The 6,000-nt window shown below is 43.1% G+C and overlaps 1 protein-coding gene across 3 annotated transcripts in view; it reads right to left on the minus strand.

Moving 5' to 3' along the window:
• The window catches only part of FHIT (fragile histidine triad diadenosine triphosphatase), a 1,520,982-nt gene extending 1,516,853 nt beyond the window's left edge, over positions 1-4,129 (minus strand). For all 3 annotated transcript variants that reach the window (XM_030927077.1, XM_030927123.1, XM_030927074.1), the window contains exon 1: positions 3,969-4,129. The gene's annotated coding sequence lies outside the window, so the exon portion shown is untranslated. The remainder of the gene's footprint in view (positions 1-3,968) is intronic.
• Between the last annotated feature and the right edge of the window lie 1,871 nt (positions 4,130-6,000).

Below are 6,000 nucleotides of genomic sequence, written 5' to 3' on the forward strand. Positions count from 1 at the left end.
CTCCTTATCAGTAACCTCATGGCTACTGAAGTTGTCAGCTTTAGAAAGAAGCACTGCCACATCCCCATGGTCATTGCCCCAGGATTATTCACCAGCTGGATGACAACTGCCTCACTCTAACCCTGAGGCTCCTGGGATAGGCCCACTCCTGTCTAGAGATGGACAGAAGTTCCCACTGACAGAAACAGACTGCTTTTAAATCAAAGATTTAATATATAGGTGGAACCATAGATCAGGGACCTCTCATCAGGCAGTACCGAGCCAAAAGCTTCACTATCTCTCTGCCCACACAAGAGAGTGTCACTGTGCTGACAAGACAGGTTATCAAGAGTTGTGAGGAACTTCATATTTTAAATGTGATGACCAAGTGTGCTACTCTAAAAAAACAAGTGGCAAACAAATCCTTTTATAATATAAATATCTGTCTCAAGTTTTAAATCTTGAGGAAATGTGAATTTTCATATATCAAGCTTACAATAACAAAAATAAGAGCTATTATATTTATCTACTGACTGCAAGCTGTTAAGAGCCTGACAACATGCTCAAAGCTTTAAACACACTTTCTTCTTCATCATCACTGTGAGGTAGAAATGCTTATTATCCCTATTTTAAGAGAGAAAACCAAGGGCTAAGTAACTTGTCTAAAAGGCACAGCTGGGAATTAAATCATAGGTCCTCAGACAACCCCTCTACTGCTTCTCTGCTATGTCTTACTATTTGGATCACTTTCTCATCTGAGAAGTCACAGATGTGGACATTCCCAAAGAGACAACCCCTTGGAGAATGACCTCAAAGGCTGAGATTTTTCTCTGCAATGTACATGTTGAAAGCAAAGTAACCTCCTACATCTTATATTTCAAAGCTGCACTTCTACATTAAAAGAGTAAACAGATTCAATGAAAAGATGTGGGAACAGGGTGCTTATGAATGCAATGCCACAAGTATTTTTTCAGTGTCTACTGGTGGTCAGGCACTGTGCTGGAAGATGAATGATCAGACTATCAGTTGGGAGAGTGTGGGGGTGGGGGCATGGGGTGATGAGGAGAACTTCTCAAATAGACTGTTTCAGGAATGTTTAGCCAACAATTCATAAAACTGTTACCTTATTACCCAACTATATGGAAACCATCTTTCAGAAGAGACCAGAGTTACCTGCCTTATTATCTGTGAATACATAATTGAAAAGGCCAATATGTCTTCCAAAATGGAAGTCACAACTTGTTAGATTTCTGATTGTTCATATTAGAGGGTCAGATTTTAACATGTGAATGCAAACATAGTGTCAGAATTTGTTCTCAAGTGTCTGAAAGAACAAAAGAGAAAAGAGTAATGGGAGACAAAACCAGACTAATTTCCAAAATGGAAACAGAGCATGTTGAAGTTGCATGAATACACAAATAAAGATGGGGACACAAAAACATTTCCTAAAGCATTCTATCAAAGGCTGCAGGAAAAAGGCCAAGACAGGGACACCAAATAGAAAAGCATAAGCCTGAAAAGGTTATCCACACTGCTGTGAGGACTCCAGAAACCTGCCTTCTTGCAGAAATAGGATGCTTTTGACATGAGGGCATGAGATGAAGATTGCAGACTACTTTATACCACTCTCCTCATTTATAAAATAAGAGTTAGATTAGATGATTTATAAGGTCCTTCCAGTTCGAATGCATTAAGTCCTTGATTATCATCTATGTGGTCCCTGCACATTAACAGAGATGACCATATAAAGAAGCTCAAAACATATTTGTTGAATTCATGAAATATTACAACCTTACCAATAATAAGATACTTTACAACAATTGGTCCTGGTCTGTGGCCTTGAAAGAACAAATTACAGGAGAAACAATCATCTACAAAGCTACACATCTGCTGTTCCTGCTAGCTGACTGCTGGTGGAATGAAAATAACCTTGGACTTGAAAATAAGACGCTTGGTTCTAGTCTCATCTCTGACACAAACCAACTATGTGTGTGACCTTGGGCAAACTGCTTTACCACCTGGGTCAGTTTCCTCATCTCTAAAATAAAGGTATTCTACAACGATACACAGCTAGCATTTGTGGAACCTTTATTATAGGCCAAGAAGTGTTCCAAGATCTTTGCATTAGAATTAAATTATCTCAAATGTTTTTGCAGCTCAAACGTTTAGTGTCTAACTACAGAGGCAACATGGTATAATGAAAATATTAAAAATTCTGTAACCAGAAAGGTTGGACTCTCCCTTGGCTCTGTAAGGTAGGGTCTTTCTCTAAGCAGACATTGTTAAGCCGAAGGGCTTACAGTCTCAGTCCTTTTATTCACCAGTATTGTAACTTGAACAAGTTACTTAGCTTTCCTAGCCTTAGTTTTCTAATCTGTAAAGTTAATATAAAAATGGTTCTCACTCTCATATAGCTTTTAAGAGGATTAAATCATATCATACATATTTTATTGAATATATATTTTATTGCCAGCTGTGTAATCATGGGCTATCTTCTCAAGTTTTTTCTCATATACAAATGGGAAATGTAGTACTAAAAAGAGATCATGTGAACATGTTCTAAATGGTCGAGTGTTAGTGGTTTTGAAAGCATGTACATTAATACTTGGAACACGGTATACAACAATCCCATATCTAATACTTAGAACAGCATATGCAATCAGTAACAACACACACACACACACACACACACACACACACACACACACACACACAACCCTAGCCTTCTTTCTTTACTAAACATCTCTAGTCCAGGTTGCAGCAGGTGGACAGAGGCCGGCAGCCATGAACGCAGGTCCACATGGGAGTTGTAGTTCCGAGTCAAGCGGCTGCTCTACAGACCGTCTAGAAGCGAGACTTCATCTCCCAGGAGACATCTCGCCGTGCAAAATGGCACGCCACGAGGTGGAGTACCTGCCCGACGAGAAACAAGGGGCGGGACTGCAACTCCCAGGAGCCTCCGCTGCCCAGGCCTCCGGCCGCAGGCTTAAGCCAAGGCTTAACATCAGATGCGAGTAGGGACCGCCCTTGGTAGTCTGGGCCCGGCCCGGGTCAGAACCTTTCTAAAACAACTACTGTGGGTATTTTCCACTGGTCCCAGCACATTTCTGAGAGACCAGAATAATAACAGCAGTAAATCTGCAAGTGGTAAACTTTCTCAATTTAGATTTCGGCTTCAGGCAGCATCCTTGGGCCACTTGACCTGGGAGCACTGGGCTCCTTATTTCCCAGATAAGCGCTGTGAGTGGCTGTTCCAAGGTAACACAGCGAGGGCAGAATTTAAGCTTACAGAGAAATCTGCAGATGCATCTCAAGTTCCACTAACCTGCCTCCTTCACCCCGCCACCCCCAACTTGGATATACCTTTAAAATCCCCCCTTTGACGCTAAAAATAAAAACAACAAACCATAAAATAGGTGTAAGAAAGTCCGACCAAGTACTGACGAATTCTCCCACAACAATAAATTCGATGCCTTTTTGTCTGTTTTTGAAATAGTAATGTAAAATTATCTCCCAAAATGCTGCCTTCTCTGTACTCCGCTTTGCTACTGTCCTGCGCACGTGTTCAGCAACCCTTTAGGAGAACCCAGAGCTGCGTGTTTAACACAGACCTGTTGGGAAGGATTTTCGCTACTTGTCTATGAAACTGACGAACCATCCCAAAACGGCGGGTGCCGACCACACCCCCAGAGCCAAGAGCTGTGGCGTTCCCGGAACCGCTGGCGTGGCCCCGTGCCTCAGTTTCCCCACGTATAAATACAGTGGAGGAGGAACGGGTTAGGGCTGGGGTCGGTGCTTGGGAATTAGGGGGCCCCCAAGTCCCCACCCTGAGACCCTCGTGGGGCGGAAGAGTCCTCGGGACAGAAGCCCACCGCACCGTGAGCGGCGCCGGCCCCACTGGGTTCCGGGGTGATGACCAGACGCGCGTGGAAACCCAGACCCGCGCCCCAGAAACACTATTCCATTTGGGCTTGCCTCCCCGCCCCTACCTTCCAGGATGTTGGCAGCTGGGAATGAAAGGCAGAGGGAGGGAGCGCGGGGCCGGAGCGCCGCCTGGGAGTGTGCCCACTGGGTGGCCGCCTGAGGGACCCAGGAACAGAGGGCAAAAAGTCCTGTGACAGGACAGAGCGGAGCGGGGACTGCAATTCCCAGAAGACCCCACGGTAGGGGCGGGACCCAAGATGGCCGCTTGTCTGGGGACAGGAGCGGAGGCCAATACGCGCAGAGCATGCGCCTAAGCCGGGCCAATTGAAAGCCATAGTGACAGTAACCCAGATTCAGGGGCGGGAAACACTGACCACGGAAGACAAGTTAAGGTGAGAATCCCCTTAGAAGGGGGTTTTGGGCGTAAGTCGCACAATGTTTAGCTTTTTCTAACTAGAAAAAGAAACATGATTCTTTTCACGTGTAATGAAAGGCTGTACCGCACTTTTGCTTTCTTCCTTACTCCCAAAACGCGTTTAACTTATCCCTTCACGACTCCCCACTGCCTGGATTTCTTTTCACTTCATTTCCCCACTCTGGATCTTTCTGAATTCCTGAAGCCTTTTTTCTTTATGTGTCTCTCAGAAACACAGACTCGCAGTCCCTGGCTTGATCCATCAAATGATGTGGTCATTTACTACTACGCTCAGCCCTCCCTGGCATCCTAACAAAATTGCACCACATGCGCCCCTTCCCTTTTCCTTTCTGTCTTTTCTGTGCTGTTTTTCTTCTTAGCACTTGTCGTTACGAAGCATTGTATAAAATTTACCTATTTATCTTTTTTACCATCTTACTTTCTCACTAGAATGCAAGATCCATGCAGATGTGGATTTTAGTTTTGGTCACTGTAGTCTTTCTAGCACCTAGAAAAGTGCCCAACACATAGTAAATACACCGTATTTTCAATAATTGAACGAAATCCAGTGTGACCTTTCTCCTCTAGTCTCCCTTTCTCTGGTGCAGATGAACTCAACCCATCTCTGACCACCATGGTTCCTTGTGCTTGCTCCCTTTTTTAATCTAAAATCATTATTGATGTATTATGTGCCAAATGCCATGTGGGTGCTGGAGAAATCATTGATTCAGACCCAATTCCTAGCCTCAAAATGCTCTGAGTCTAGTGACATATGAAAAGTAAACTTAATTTTGCAAAAAATGCAATTACAAATTGCAGAACACCTAAGTAATTTTCACAAGGTCATGCAGCTCCTAAGCAGGGACTAGATTCCTGCCTCAGACTCTTGCCATTACATAAGGAAAAACAAAGAGCAGTTACTCTAAGACAAACACTAAGATAGGTCCCCATTTTCCTTAGCACCATTTCCTTTCTCTATCTCTCACTTTTTTCTTTGTCCTGATTCATTACATGCAGGCGATTACATCAAGTCTTAGATCTCTCATCATTTCTGATATTTGAATCCCATGGAGAGTAGTATGGTGTCCTACAAAGTGTCCTGGTGTGAAATTCTGATGTCCTTGGAAGCTTGAGTCTCAGAGAATGTCACACTGGATTATAGTTCATCACACAGACACCATGACCACATAAAATATTATCAAATTGTAAATAACAATGTGAAATTGAAAAAAAATTATAGTTAAAACAGCAGGAATGTGATCAATATATGTACAGACTGATTTTGTGCATAGAGATTAAAACCCCTGTTCAGGCTTCCTAGCCTAATCTTATGTCAATTTGGGGTCATTTCCTGTAATACAATTCTTTGTTCTTATATGAGCACAGACTTAGCTCAGCAGTCCCAGCTATTCTCAAGCTGATTAACATGAAAGATTTCAACACATGTGTCAGCAGCCAGACTAAACGTGGAAGAAAATCAGGAGCATATGAAACTGGAAAGCTCAATAACTTTCCCCCTCCTGAGAAAGCATCAGCCTGTAATCATTACGTCTTCTACTTAGCAGTCAAAAGGCAAATGTCATGAACATACTCAGGATCGAAACAGTGGTGTCTAATGATTATTACACTGTTGTCGGATAACCTAATATGAGCACATAGGTATTACTTCAGCTGTGGATAAT

The sequence above is a fragment of the Rhinopithecus roxellana genome, chromosome 1 (genome assembly GCF_007565055.1).
Source record: "Rhinopithecus roxellana isolate Shanxi Qingling chromosome 1, ASM756505v1, whole genome shotgun sequence".
NCBI lineage: Eukaryota > Metazoa > Chordata > Mammalia > Primates > Cercopithecidae > Rhinopithecus > Rhinopithecus roxellana.